Raw genomic sequence first — 15,838 nt, forward strand, 5'->3', positions numbered from 1 at the left:
ACATTGTAGTAAAATAGTTACCCCCGGTGACATACCCCCTCGATATATATATATATGGTAATCATAAATCTGTGGCATTACTACCATAAACCACAGATTGTGAACGTTCAACCCATATTATAGACTTCTTCTATTCGATCATATACGAGCTATCCAGTTGTCTCAAACCAACAGTGTCCTGCAAACATCACCTCGAAAGATTATTCAGCTATCCTCTTGTCATACTACCCTGACATCAAAATGCCTTTTGCGCCTAACACATGGCACTAAGGAAACATGCCGGCATGCGCAGCTGTGTCGCATGCCAGCAATGTAATTGTCAAGAAGCTTGTCCCAGTTGGTGACTTGCGGGGGCGTTCTATAGGACCCACTGTTGAAAAGGCACGTTCTAATTTGATGCAGGTGCAAAAATTGGCGATATAATGATTGTAGTCAAGGTAGCAGTCGCGACGGGGAAGGCTGTTGCTATAATAACGATATAAGGACGGAAACATATACTAATCTTATTTTGTTAAGGGTAAAGTTGACAAATTGATCGTAAGGCTTAGATATATTGCCAAAAATGAATGAATCAGAAAGCAGCCAATTATGACGACTACGTTAAAAATCTCTCGACAGATTGAAGAAAGGCTTCATTTTGCACACACACACACATATATATATATATATATATGTATATACTTGTTAACCTGTATGCTTTGCGTACTGAATCCTCGTGTCGAGCTTCACGACCAGGATATGTTATCAAGCCATTGAATATAAAATTGTAGTACGTTTTTCGAGCCATATTTATCTCATTTTCCTCCTTGTTAACATCAAGTATAACAAAACAAAAAAATAACATATGTAACCCATATAAATGTTAAATTATTTTAAAAGAATTAGTAACAGACTTCTAGCACATCCTGTGTACTACAGTTCAGACTTGCCATCGAGCAGGACGGCCTACGGACGCATACATATACCTGCGAGCATCTTTACTTATGTCAGACGTCAGCAGTGAAGGACGCGAGATCGGAGCGTATACAGTGATTATTTCGAAACCGATGTTCGTCGTAAGCAACGGAGCTGTCTGGGAAAAAATATCTATAAAATGAAAACAAGTAAAATAACAGAATCATTTGTTTGAGGAAAAACAAAGTTCAGAATATATTGTTCTGGTGTGCTACGATGTACATGTGTACAGGATGGGCAATGCCCAATTAAATTGCTTATTATCTAACCAATTGTTAAAATTATAATCGAAATAATCTTTTTTTTTTAAGAACAGCTTTTGTGTATCAATATAACGTAGATTCTATACGCCACGAGCTACTCTCCCCTTCTGAAGCCACTCTCTCACCTACCCATAATTGAATTCAGGCACATGGTAAAATGGGCGCGTTAATTAAGATCACAAAAAATGACTCCTTTGCTTTCATTATGACCCTTTTACCGCTGCTATAACGGCGTACATGTACCTGGCCTAATTTCGCGCAAGTTCATGCCGTCTAAATGTTTGAAATGGTCACAGCAGCGACTCGGATCTTCGTCTAGTTCACTTCGGTAGATGACGACTGACTTGACCCCTTCCGACGTCACAGTTCCATTGTCTGATATCACCGTCGATGTCAGACATGCCGGACGAGCAAAAATTATTACTTTTTCAAGTATCAGAAACTGTTTCTTCCGTTTTGTCTTCCCGTGTACTGCCGCAGGCTGTTGATCCGCTAGTGCTGGCGCGTTCGTGAGCGCGACCATCATAGACGAGAAGCCTATGTGTGGACGTCCTGATCATGCTGAGCAATACTGTCCCTATTTAATATAAGCGCGAACAGCGATCTCATCGCTTATATTCATTTCGATATATAATACAACTTATATGTTTACTTCCATGGACGTGGTGCTGTTAGCAGCAATGGCCCCAGTCGGGCTTTATTACTACTGCTGCTACCGTTTTCCGGTGCCCTGTGCCTATTTTAAGGTCTCTTTGCTCTTCTGAAAGGGCTTTTAGCACTGATGCAATGCGTCCATGCTTTTACTTGTTCAGTTATACGCTTATTTTTTCCGCAGAAATCAGCTAGAGGCAAAAAAACAGTAGCCGTCTGCGTTAGCAGACACGACTAAGGGAGTTAAGTGGATTGAAAGAGCGCAGAGCAAAACATTTTCGAAAAGCGAGGAAAACACATGCCGCCCATATCACTTCCCAATGTGAATGTATTTCATGTAATTAGGCAGTGTCCGCGTCGTGTCCGTAAAAATTTGAGCGAAGCCTGCAAGAAGCAGTCATCGATGGCGACGTCAACGCCAGCGGCTGAGTCGGAGCACTTACCTTAGTTGATCGAGAAATGACGCTAAGCGACGCGCCAACAGAAGGGACACCCGGAGCGAGCCGCTGCTTTACTCTAGAAGCTGTCAGCGAAACGGAAAGAAAGACAAAAGGAGTGAGATATATTTGGAAAGAAACTGTAAAATTACATCCATAGAACTGCAGCGGTAGCTATACGAGTGGTAGGCTCATTGACAACGACAACGGTTCTGACAGCGAAAGCCGGCCCGGTCCAGCGGCGGCTCATTGGCTTCATCGAAAATGGCATCGACTCGGTGATACTATCTTTGATTTTCCACTAATGGCCTGGAATTTTATTGCAACGCAATCGCTATTTGGCGGGCCAACAAGAAATAATCGAAAAAAAAAACAACCACACGGACCAAACAAAACCAAAGATGTAGAAAATGCTGACCTTTTTTTTTTGCCAAAAAAAGAAGATCACAATAGAAAAAAAAATATGAGAAAATTATTTCTGAAAAAATGCTATCGATGATGATGATGCGGGTGAGCTGTGCTTGAGACTTTTCGTCATGGCTACAGTCAGATAAATATCAGCATGGCGATGCAATGGTGAGTTCTCGAATACGACGCCCAGAGAACGAAACGTATCTATCATTATATTAATGCGTATGAAGAATCGAGTGAGTACAGCTGTGAAAGTAGCAGATATTTAACAGTAGAAAAAACCTCGTCATAACTAAGGAAAGTAATAGTGGTGGCTACGGTCTGCGGCATTTTGACCCGGCGATCATTAAAAAGGCAACGGAAGACTGACGAGCAACGCTGAAAAAAGCACCCGAATGAATAAAATCCAATGTTGATAAATTAAGCTATTATCTCTTAAGTAAGCTACTTGCCTTGGGTAAGGCATTTCCGCCAGCTGTTCGAAGTCAATCGACTATCTATTTGTAGAAAAAAAAGTCTCCGTATTTTTTTCATAGCTGTTTTCTAAGAAAAAAAAAAGCACCAAAATTCTGCATGAGCTTCGCTTGCCGTTAGGCACTGTGTCAAACATCTGCCCCGTCCCTACGCAAAGAGAGGCATATCTCCGCCTTCACTAGATCCCGGACCTGGGCCCTTTCTCGCATGTTCCTCAACGTACCGTAAATGATTGGACTAACGGTACCGTTTAAATAGAGTACTTGAATTAGCAGCACTGTTCGCTTCTGATGCCCGAGCGGACTTCGCAGCGATACACATCTCTATTCCAAATAGGAAATCAAACGTTCTACCTTGGCGAAAAGGTTTCCCCGTTTCACACAATGTCCATATTTAATAGTGCATAGTTATTTTAATACCGACCTACTTATCAATTACGCTATTGTCGCGCGATATCAATGCGATACGATACGCGAGCGGCGTATTCACCCACAACGCACCGCTTGGTCGAGGTCGTTGTTTTTAGTTGTCTGCGTTCGCCTTGCTTGACGGGTATATGCGTACAAAAATACACAAAATTATAATTACGTTAGAACATAAAATTAATTATTATGACTATTCACCGTCATACGAGTCGGTACGTTGTTTTGTTTTATTTTGTCCATGTGCTGACCATCTTTAGGCGACATTTGTAGCAACGGTTACGATCGGTGAGCGTTTCGCCTAAACGGCCGTTACAGGTGGTTTTGCCGCAAACACAGGACTGCCCGAAGCTGCTGTGGCAGCGTTTTGTGAAAGTTAACCATATAAAACGATCTACTACTTTTGACATCTAAATTAAACAGCGGCCGTATGACTCGATCTGTGTAGCGTTCACCGTAGCCCCTATCGAAGCTTCATTCGAAAGCTCGCCGCTTCTAACGGCGACCATTGAAACGCCGAACGAACGCGACAATTTCAACTAAAGACTCAATTCTGCGCTGGGGGTGGTGGCGCCAGCGGCGGCGGCGGTGACTGCAGCGACAACTGCGGCTTCGCACGTACACTCACTCGTTTATCCAGCTCTCGATTGCCGTTAGGTGGCAACCATTTTGTTCAACGGGTCTATGTAATCATAGTACTTTTATCCTTCCGCTGCTTCGATCGGCCCGAGGCGAAATAAACTTTTATATTATTAGTGATCGATACGAACGAACGAACCATATTGCCAAAGCTAATACATGAACGTATACGACACACAGCTTCGGACGCGGCTGTCTTGGTCACAGCTGTTCCACTGCCAACGTTACGGTATCGTCATAGTCGAAGTTCTACAGCAATGTATTGTGCGGGTACAAATGGTGCTGGACGGCGATCTACGTTGGCGTAACTCGTAGAGCAAACAAACTGCGCGGAACTGACTATCGAGTCGACCCGACAAACTGCCGTCAAGTGAACTGAAAAAAAGAAAAATCAACATGCACGTTATCAATGATTATTTTCATTTATCGCGATGTTATAGACTACACGGACCACGAACGGAGCCCGGGGGCGAGGAGGGCCGTAGTGGACGGTGGTGAAAAGCCACAACTTTACCCCGCCATTAACTCGTTCTTAGCAGCAAACTGATAGGTATGCACACACACAAACAAAAAAAAAAAAACAGGCATACACAAACAGGCATGCGCAGACGTCGAAGACTGTGGCGGTCACTGCGACTTCTTGCTTATTATTATTGCTGCTGGCGACTTTGGTTCGATTAACAGCGAAACGGTAACCAAAGACGAGAGCGGAACCGAATCGCAGATCTGCGCTGCGGCCCATTGTGCGCGTATCGATAACGCGACGCGGTGGAACACGACGAAAGTCTGGCACGCTATTTCTCCTCTCATTGTCGTATTTTGATCTACGCAACGTAGAGGTGATCCGTAATGAATGGTTTCTGGAAGGTTCTCGAAGGCGGATTAGTCTGATATGTCTAGGTCCGCATAGATTTCTGTCGATGTCAATATCATCGTACTAAAAACCGCATAACCAATGCTAACAAAACAATTGCTAGTAAACAATACATTTTGTGTTGTTTTTGCTTGCTGCTGCTGCTGAACTTTTCTGCTATCGTGTGTGCATACCCTGAAACTATATATGTGTATATATATATATATGTATATATATGTATATATATATATATATGTATATATATATATATGTATATATATATATATGTATATATATATATATGTATATATATATATGTAATGATGGTCTGAAAAGTTTTCGGTCTCAGCATAAAGGTACTATTACTCGTCAATAATATTGTGGTAGTGGTGGCTGACATTGAACGACTGCGAGCCGTTGTTGAACGGTCGTGTTCGCGCCAGACGACGTTAATGATCTATCGAAAATCAACCCGCCATTGAAAACCCGAATTTAAAAGGTATCACCCAACTTAAAACCCAGATGGACATTCTGCATTAGTGTTTGTCCTCGTAAAATGTCGGGCAACAATTTAAAAGACAACCTGATTAGCTGAATGATCACGATGAACTTGTGGGGCAAGCGAAAACTTCAACAACTATAAACGGCATCGGAAAACTTTAGCTGTGATCCCAGACGAACGTCGAATAGAGATTAGTGGCGTCGTAAAGGTTGCGACGTTCCGAAAAAAACGTGTTCATCAGATACTGACCATGAAAAAACTCATTCCTATACGCCCAAAGGCAAAGTACAGTTAAAACAGTCGAGTTCAGAGAACTTCGAGGAGACAAAGGCAGCTTCATCCGCCGGAAAAAATTCTTCATGAAGATAGTTATGAAGTTGTGTTAATCGAATAATCGGAAAAAAGCGAAACAATAACGAATTCCTAATCGGACAAGCGAAGGACAAAAAATGCGGAAAAACGGTCGTATTTAAAAAAAATAAATAAAGTGCTATCCAACCAAGATGGCGCTAGGCTAACACTTTAATGGTTGCCATGGTAAAAATTTACCAGTCGAGATCCATCCACTTTATTCATCAGATTTGGACATTTCTGGCGACTTTTCCTGCTTTCTGCTTGCCAGGCTCAAAGGTAAACTTCAACAGCAGATAGTTGCATCGAATGAAGGGCCTGTCACATTCACAAATCCGTACCGTGCAGGCCAAAATGCCAACTGTTACTAAAAGGACATATTAAAAGGATGGAAGCATTGTTCAGATTAGTTATAGTACTCTTTATTTATATATATATACAAGTAATTCATTGTCGGAAATGTGTCAATAATGTCCGCTACTGATACTGATCGATACTTTTTTCTTGTAGATACTCTTGATCTAGTTCTTCTCATGAAGTTCGTCTGATTTTTTTTTTTTTCGTTCACAGTGCTTTCTCTGACCTTTTCAGTCTGATCCATAATAACTCAAATAAAGGTTAACATCTAAGGCTGTATTTCCGTGTGATCAAGTAGAGGCAACGAATATAATTGCTGATGCTCATCTCTACGTCACTGGGGATTTCATCGCTTAGCGACTTCACTGATGTTGTAAAAGGTGAACGCAGGCGTCCACCTTTTACAGCATCAGTGTGAATTGGCCAATGTCCACAAACCCTCACAACTGAACAATGATACACAGTTATAGTAAATAAATGTATCGTTATTATGTAATTTCACATAGGTACATCGAGGAACGTTTTTTTTGTCGATCAACCCGTAATCTCTTCGAGTATTGAAACGGTCAACAAGTGCTGGCAGATTATGTTGTGGTTTATGAAGCCAACAGTTTGAACGCTACAGATCATCGTCAGCTGGCACTCGCAATATCCGTTCCCGACTCGTGCCATCCTAGTATACCTCTAAAAAAAAAACCGTATCTGCAAGGAGAAAAGCTACGAACTCTGAACGGCTTCGTAACGGCCGGCCATTTGAGCTGCTTGCGCACGTTCGATAAATAGGCAATATGATTACCCAGCAACAATTGATTCTAATCGACGTTAGTCTGCGTATCTTTTAACTCTAGACCGACTGTGAAGAGAACTGGGTTATTACGAAACTTATTATGAAATAATAAGCTACCCTTCTAGATGTTTACTAACTGATAGAAGAAATTGACTGTCGTCAGAACTGTGTCTGGAAAACAGCGGACGATGTTGTTCCTTTTTCTCGCCATCAGCCAGACTAGCGACGACATGTTAGGGATGACATTTGGCAAAATAGACGAAAAGGTACAACTTGTTAACAATGTATGCCTAGAATATTGCGCATACAAACTGCTCGGGCAGCTGTGACACCTTATGGGAGAAGAAGCAAGAAATAACCGCTCCGAAAGATCATTTCTGGTCCTCATTCTGCATAATTCATATTCAGACAGTTTTTTTTTAGCAGTTGTTTTTAGGTTAAAATTTAAGAAAAACATCGAGAAAAGCGAGAGCGGTTAACTGTCAAGCTTCGATTAAGGTCGGTCCGGCGATCGGAGATTTGTCCAGCCAGAGCTTGGTGTTATCTAAGAAACGATTTTCCGGGTTGCTTTCGTTTTGTTTTACGTTTAATTTAGCTGTAAGTAATCCATTTATGGATTTACGCAACAGACGATGAAAATCACTTGAAGCGGACATGCCAAGTACCAAACTTGCCCGACTCGTGACTAAAAATGTTTGATACAACACGAAAAGTTCTGTTAGGACGCGTCAAACTTGGGTGATTCCGAAATCTAAGAGTACCCAACCATCTCGTGAAAAAATAACGATAACGGAACTTCCTCGTCCCAGTCCTGAGCGATTGGAGCCTTCATTTTCACGTAATTAATTCGCATTTCATGAAAAGCAGCTTTTAATGCTGTAACATTGAACTACTATATTGTTGCGCCATGATATGGTTATGGCCTACGTTTACCGATCGATTACTAACTATTATTATTATACATAAATGGTAATCGCACGTGCAAGACGATGTCCGACACGTTCCCCAGCTCTTTGATCATAGTGCCGGGACGTTTTTAATTCCCTTTTTTTTAATTGCAGCGTCCGCCCGAAACCCGGCCAGTCGAACAATCGGTACATTGATATACCAATTGAACGAATTATAAACTTGTTTCTCCCATGACGTCAAGAAAAGCCAGAGGCCAAAACGCGGGGGGAGTGGCGTTGCATGGTGTAGATCGCGCTGTAAACTACTACCGCCAGCGTCGCTGCCTATAGCGGGGCGCCGCCGCTCAAGACGCTAAACTGCCCCAGGGCATCTGAACGGTTGGCGGCGATTGTAATCGGAGCTGTCGGATTGTATCCGGCGGCGGCGGCGGAGGCGCGAAAGCTCGTTTTTTGAAACAAGTTGTGTCCGGCCAGGAGCGAAATAAAAAAAATTAAAAATGGAACTTTGTTTTTTACAAGTTTATCTATTCAAACGTACATGTTTGATACGATAGTGGGTGGGCAACGTTAGCTAAGGTATCGTTCATTCACTAACGGAACAACGGAAAATAATTTGGTTCTGAAGCTTTTTTTCTCCCATCGATATAATTATAGCATCTGATAAATTCAACAACGCCGCTGACCGAATGGTATAACGTATCCAGTAAGAAAGACATATGGGTAGAATTGCATTATACTTACTATTTGATCTATATCCTCCAAAACAGAAAAAAAAGCATATTGGCATAGTATTTAAGTAAAGAATCGTTATGCCCGTACATGTTCCGTGTAGTCCACCTGGATAAAGAATCGTATCAAAGTTACTTTGCTTGCTGATTAAGACAAATATACATTTGACGAAAGTTGACCGTTACAGATAACCCGCAATGGGAATCATCTAGCCAGATGCACACACGTACAACGGCCACTATCACCGTGACCATTTTCGTCGATATATTCGTATGCATAGCTTTCCGCGTCTGTCGCGCCGATCGGTGTGTGAGTATGTTTAAGGATTGCACGAGACACAAGCAATCGTCCCCTGTCATCGCTAAAAACCGTCTCAGACGGCTGGCGTTACTATGCGCGTTTTGCGTCTCCTTATGGCTACTCTGTTGCACGGAACGTACGCAGAAGGTATTCATGAAGGGGATTTTTCAATTTTACTGCTATTCCTCACCAGCAGCAGCAGCAGCAGCAGCCGCCGCAGTTGCAACGGTTTGTATAGATTTCGACCCTGCGTTTCCTGCTGCTAGATGCATGGCAGCGCCTAACCTGTAGAGTGTTGCGTTGTCCATTGTCATCGATACGCGTAGACGTGTCACGGACCGATTCTGCGTCCCGATTCAGTTTTGCAAGGGCGAAGCCATAGCGTTGATCGAGACTCGGCGCACAGCGTGACGCTACTGCACTGCTGATGTCCGATATGTTTGTCAATGAATGAGACCTGTACAACGACGATTTGGGCTGGCGCTGCCGTCGCCAGCTGCCGTCCGTTGGCGGAACGACGAACGTGCGTGTCAGTATCTCGAAATAGCGGAGCAACGATAATCGCCACATAACGGAACAAGGCATCGAGGTCCTTGGGTCGACGACAAATATGAGAAGGTTTTCAGCAAAAATTGTTATTGAAAATAGTTCGAGCCTATTTGTTTGCAGTGGCTGAGTAGAGAGCAGCTCGTATTCCAAATACCTTTTCTAACCTAAAACGCAAATAAATATATTTGTAATAACAGGCAAAAATGGGTAGAGATATTTTGTTCTACGTACAGCAGAAACAACTGTTACGGCGATATGTTATGCTGGACCGCTGCGCATTAGAGACCACAGACGTGTCCTTTCCGTAATTCAATACGATGACATGAATTACGGAAAACCAACGACACAAGCTGGTATGATTCTTGTCGAGTTTTTAAGTTTATGCCGTAACTAACGGCACTTAGCGCGTGCGTCCATCTTGTCAAACTACTGACTCAGGATCTCGTCGTCGCCCGTCGACACCCATCAACTATAAGCACCCATGTGTCCGACACATGTATGCAACGCTAAACGTTAAGACACAATTTTTCAACTGGGTCGGCCCCCAATTTTTAATAGAACATACCACTTCCTTTTTCAATTCATCGAATTTGTTAAGTTTTTTTTTGACCAGCATGTCCCATTCTTTTGAAAGGCACTAACAAATGGGTTGAAAGAACATTCAAATGCTTCTATAGATTGAATTTTAAAGGAAAAGCATGTTTTTGCAGATACGTATCCTTGATGAGTTGATGGACCATGTCGATGCGGTTGGGGGAAAAGTTCGTTTTCAATATTGCATCTGTAGAGTATAATATGTTTGATAGATTCATGGCAATGCTTTGCAGCGCCTATGATGAAATCTTCGAAGTGCGCTGTCGCATCGTAAGACCGAAGGCGTTTCTGCTTACTTACATGGATTACGGAGCGCAGACCGCGCGTTATTTAGATATCAACCGCAGGACGTTTGTTAGGGATGAACATATAAGCAGGCCGAGAGTTGATTTAGGCCACTCATCGGCAGTTGAACCGCCAGCCAACTCCGACACCCACAAATATAAAATAATAATAATAATGCTTCTTCTGCGATTTGCATCTGTGGTCCCTTATCGCCTACGTGACTCTAGTGCTGACGAGATGTGATTGCGGGATTCCTCCGCTTGTTGTTGTTGTTGTTGTTATCAAGTTTTGCGGCGGTAGAATTCGAATTTTTTTACTTCTCCCCTGTTAGCAAAGCTATCCATTTATCAGTCCGTCCGTTATTCGGTTTGTTCGTCCACACCCAACACTAACGGTGATATATGCCCTAATCCGACAGATATATACATTCGAAGCATATGCAGACGCATATAGCAGTTGGGTCTGTGAGAAATCAATCGACGACGAAAGAGCGGTACGGATGATGTCGAAGTGGACCTTTCAAGTCGTATTCAAGGCGTTTGTTAGTTGTGGTCCTGGCGGCGGCAGCGGCGGCGGCGGCGGCGGCGGCGGCGGCGGCGGCGGTGATAAACGTCAACAAAATCCACTGAAAACAACTGCAACAAAAGAGGATACCAGTCAATAAGATGGCGAAACGGGAGATTTGTGAAAGCAACCCCTGTCGTACACGTTAACCGACAATGTTACAATGAAATTAATAGCGAATTGAACTACTTAGATGCTGGGGTGCTAGCGATATACATGTCATGTGAGGGGCTAGCTGAGGTGGTGAGGTATGAATGGCGATCCTAGCAAGGAACTGGGGACTTTTCGACGATGCCGTTTAGGGATATCATTGTTTCTTTCCTTCTTTTAGCTTGATTCGAGTCCACATTAAATTCAGTTGAAACGGGGATTCATTAAAATTCTTTGGCCGGTTTGAAGTTCAATAAAGCTATTCTCTAAATAAATATTTTGAAATGTTACAACGTGGACATATTTATTTCCTGTGAATTTTTGTTTCAAATAATCGTGTTCTCATACACTGGAAAGACCTCTCGAAAAGCTCGAACAACATTATACCTGTAGTAATTCGTTACGTAACCTGTCGTTTTAAACGACAAGCGATGAGTCGGCTTTTGAACTGGGGGCATCGAATAACGTATCTGAAACATACACACATTGAAACAAACACAATTTTTGGTCGTTCTGACTTATGCTGGTACTGTTTAATATGTGACATTGCTTTTAGCATGAGTCTTCGAACGGCGTTGATCTTCTATCACTGAGTTAAGTGAACCTAATTTTGAAATAGCCGATTTTTTGCTGATTCATGCTATTCTAGCCTTTTGCCGTTAATGTACAGTAAGTAATCAAGGTAGCCATTGTGCCTAACACCAAAGAGAAGTTGGTACAAAGCGTATCGAAACGTATTTCTAGTCGTGAACTATGTCAACAAAGGTTGGCTTATCAGCCAATTTCATCGGCCTCGATGTTACCGTTTCTATTCTCAATTGCATAATATTACATACCTAAGCCTATTTTTATCAATGTCTGTTATAGTCAGCCGTTCGCCTCGCGTTTGATCGGACACTGCTCAGGCTTTTACCGTGACCGTCGTGACGAGTTCTAGATAAAGCTGCTACTAGTCCAATGCGGTACTGTGACCGCGAAATCTGTGGCTGCCGTCAAGGCTCAGTAAAGGTGACACAAGGAATTGAGCCATTCGGGGGGTTGGCCAAGTTCGAACTATTTAGTTTGTTAATTCTACTGAACTTCGTAGGCGTCAGTTGGAACCCAGCCATTCAGGCAGACACATTAGCCCATGCGTCGATAATTCAACTCTACATTATGCTACGCAGAGTGACGAAACGGTCGTCAATCAGTGGACTCATTAATGAAAACGTAGTATTAACGTTTGTGATCAGTACGGTTTTTTTTTATGTCTTTCGTTAGCGTATCAGAAAATATACGCCAAACTGCTGATACAAGAGTGACTAACGTTTACCCGTGATGGCGCAGCGGGCGTAATAAATTTAGGCACACGTACTGATCTGAGTTGAAAACTCGACGCAGATACTTCGCTTTGTCGTGGGAACCGGTAGTGTGAAGCCACGCTTACCTAGGGCAGTAGCGAACGATAGAACTTAAAACAGGTGACTAACTGACTGATATGTTACAAATGCGCTCGACAAAGGCCGAGAGATTATCTTGTGTAGTCTAAATTGGGTCTGTCTAGAATGGACCTAAAAAAGGATTCGAGCACCACTAGAAATATTATGAGGCCATTCCTATTTTTGACCATTTAGTTGTTGAAAAGCACCTGTACAAATAGGCTGTTTTTATGTAGCCTCTATATATTGCATAAGACGCTCATTTTACTAGCATACGAACGCCGTCGATCGAGCAACATAAATTTCAGTATTATGGAAGACCGACAGCTCTCTGGTTGCACTTACAGAGTCTGCTAACGGCCTTCACGAGTCGCAAAAGGTTCACTGGAAGCTGCAGAAAATTGAAAGAGATTACCGCTATAGTTAGCATTGCAATGCTGAACTTTATTGAGAGACGAGTTACGGCAAATTTTTCTCTCGTGGCCAATTTCTCTATGGTTTTTCTGTTGTGGCAGCCTGACAAGGACGCTCGTTTTCTCTCTCAATGTCAATGTATGTAAAGGACACTTGAAATGTACATACAGCTTGTATGATTATAATATTAGGCTTACTTACATATAATTAGTATTTGAATTATGCAAGAATCTACATCAAATGTAGACAGCTCGTTCAAGAAACGACCGGGGGTCCTTTATACGACCCCTTCATTCCACCCATCTGTTTGGAAGACCCTCTGTACGCTTTATACGGATGGCCTCGATACGGAAGCCCTTTTTTCACTTGCCCTGTAAATTCAGATCTGCCGATTTATTGCGACAAATAATTTGAGTATCTTCTGAAGGTAGCAATCAATTTTGTTTGAAAACCGTGTATTCTGTTCATATTTTTTCAGGTCTGATTGGTTAAATGGCATCTACTATAGCTAAAATGTACCTTTCCATCTATTTTCTAGTGCCAAACTCACCAGTCGGTTGTCTTACACGAGCCTAAACTAACCGTTGCAAATTTCCAATACTTTCTCTTAGTTCGATATCGTTTGTCGTTTTGAAACGTTGTCTCTGGACAGTGTAAACAATTCCATCCGTTTCCGATTTCTTTTGTACCGGTCATATGTTGCGAACACGGATTTCTATGAGATCCCCTGCTATTATGATGTCTCCGTTATATTTGTGTACTAGCAGTGGCGATTTAAAACATAACATAACCGGTAGTTTGGTAAATTGGTTTGCTTGACAAAAACGTTCCCCGTGTAGAAGCAATCGTATGAAAGAACGTATCGTGGTAATTCTGTACCCTGAAAATTAAAACTATTTCAAGTTGACACGCGCCAGGTTTTTATCTTTCATTAGTATCCGCCTCTGCTACCGATTGTCTGTTATCTTCAAGCATTCGCTTTGTGCACGTTCCACTCTTCAACTTACCTTAACTTCTATGAGAACTATAATGAAATGCAATACGACTCAAAAGTTTTGCCCATCGAACGAACGCGGTTGTTTTGATTTTTTGGAAAAAAATTCACTAAAAACACTAATCGCATTATTTAGATTCAATTTTTCGATCTGAAGCTGGTCGTCTAGTTCACCAAAAATCAGGCTAACGCGATAATCGTACGCAGCGCGACACGGTTAATGATGAATTTAAAACAACGCAACATAATAAGAATAATTAGTTTCACCCTGCCTCTGTATTAGATAATTATTACCATTATGGGTTTCATTTTTGAATCTAGAAGTGAGTTGGAAGACGAGGTTCTTTCTTCATGCATTATTGACTGTGTGATTCCATCCCACACGAAAGCCAACATGGTATGCCCTGTTCAGTTTTGTACATCGATTTGTACGTATAATTTGTATAATTTTTGTATCATCTCTTATTGTAACTAACTCGACCCCACCGGCAAAAACAGATCAGACTGGCCAATCCGAAGAGCCGGACCTCCATTTTTACTGTCTTAATAGTAACATTAGATAGATTCATATCAACGAAGAGTAGTTTATTGGTTACCCATTTCGTCGACGTTCCCTCTATTGCTGATGACTGTATAATGTGAAATGCCACACTTACAAACAAAAGCATGTAACAAACCGCAGTAGCAACGAACCGAAGAAGCCAAGCCAACGAGACCAACCAACAAAATCAATGAAATCGGCGAATCCGATTCCGCCATTATTTCGGCGGCGGCGGCGGCGGCAGCAGCCGCAGCGGTCGCCGTACCGCGATAGAGGAAACGCGCAGCGTACCATTGAAGCCCGTTGTCTTTCCTAGAGCTAGCGTTTTGAACACAGCTCAAGTTGTGACGGTGGCCGGCGAGTTTGCAGTTACTACGGGAACTTCTTTCGTTTCGTCGATCTTCGCTTGGCAAAAAAACAGCCGAGAAAAGACAAACCAGCAGGAGAAGCAACTTAAGGCCGAAGGCCTGGCAAACGGCGACGGGTAGAGCCAGCGGTCGAGAATAGGAAAGAACAAAATTATTCGAAATTATTTCAAATGCAATTGCCATCAGAAATGGACTGATGACGATACGGACTTCGCTTCGACCAGCCTCGCTAGCGGAGCGGGGCCAAGCTAAATGAAGCCGCCGTCAATGGCAGTGTTCCATACACGAGAGCGCGTCGAGCGTTCGAAATGGAACGAAGAGAAAGCACGATCGAGCAGATGACGATCGTGCGGAATGCATATACTTATGATTTGTGACCCAGCTCTCTATCTGTCTGTTTGTGTCAATGACTATTTGACTATTCGTGGGACACAAAGCAGCGATTTCTGCTCTCGATAGCGGCGGCGTTGGTTTTTCTCTACGTGTACAACGGGAGAAATGTTCCTGACGTTAAAGGCGACTGCTTCAGCTGCTATCAGCAACAGTCGGCGAGGAAGCTATGACTGTTTCGTTGCTTCCCCGACTCACTCACTATCTTTAATGCCCATTATATGTGAATTGGTGTTTTCTTTTGGTTGGTAACGGCGGTGCGGCCGGCAGCGCTTTCTAGAACGAAGCAGACATGGGATTCACCGCGCATGCGTTAAAAAATGACGGTCGTGCTATGAAAGATTGAACGAATGCAATGCCACAGAAAGTTGAGACAAAAAAGTATAGGCGCGTATAGTGACACCGAGGTGAGAGCTACAATCGTAGACGCAGACCGTCGTCGTGATTGTAGTAAACTATGGTTTTAAATGAAATGATCTGTTAATTGTATTCAAGAATGATTACAGAGGGATCATATTTGCCTCGGGTTGAAC

General features: G+C 42.6%; 1 long non-coding RNA gene across 3 annotated transcripts in view; it reads left to right on the top strand.

The window, feature by feature from the left end:
- Window positions 1–15,838, top strand: part of LOC147755899 (uncharacterized) — a 72,077-nt gene that overhangs the window by 2,601 nt on the left and 53,638 nt on the right. Inside the window, exon 2 of one of the 3 annotated variants that reach the window (XR_015326713.1) lies at window positions 10,885–11,434. The exons of the other annotated variants lie outside the window; for them this stretch is intronic. This is a non-coding gene — a long non-coding RNA (uncharacterized LOC147755899). Of the gene's footprint in view, window positions 1–10,884; window positions 11,435–15,838 lie in introns of those variants that run through there. 3 annotated transcript variants of the gene reach the window in all.

Source organism: Varroa destructor, unplaced genomic scaffold (genome assembly GCF_002443255.2).
Source record: "Varroa destructor unplaced genomic scaffold, Vdes_3.0 BEIS01000004.1, whole genome shotgun sequence".
NCBI classification, from domain to species: Eukaryota; Metazoa; Arthropoda; class Arachnida; order Mesostigmata; family Varroidae; genus Varroa; species Varroa destructor.